The following is a 334-nucleotide window of genomic DNA, read 5'->3' as shown; positions in this document are numbered from 1 at the left end:
CACAACCGACCCCATGTGTTGGTAAGTGCCTAGCCTAACCCCGGCGAAGTAGTGACGAGGCTAGACCAGACTACCGGATAAACCTGTGCAGATATATATACAAGTACAACAAAATGATAGCGAAAAACAACAATTAAAGCTGGGAGGGGGAAACATGCTTATGGGGTAGCAGATAAAACAGAATATCAGGAATAACAAAGAATCTACATCTAATTTCTTCTAACACAAAATAGGGGAAAACAAATCACTTTCACTTGTTTCAATTTCCTCTCGTTGCAGGCGTGCAACACGATCCCATTTCCTCATATCACGTGGTAGGCGTACCACTCGATCC

The sequence above is a fragment of the Nicotiana attenuata genome, chromosome 9 (genome assembly GCF_001879085.1).
Source record: "Nicotiana attenuata strain UT chromosome 9, NIATTr2, whole genome shotgun sequence".
Taxonomy (NCBI): domain Eukaryota; kingdom Viridiplantae; phylum Streptophyta; class Magnoliopsida; order Solanales; family Solanaceae; genus Nicotiana; species Nicotiana attenuata.
The sequence above is the reverse complement of the archived record's forward strand: the minus strand, read 5'-3'. Positions refer to the sequence as shown.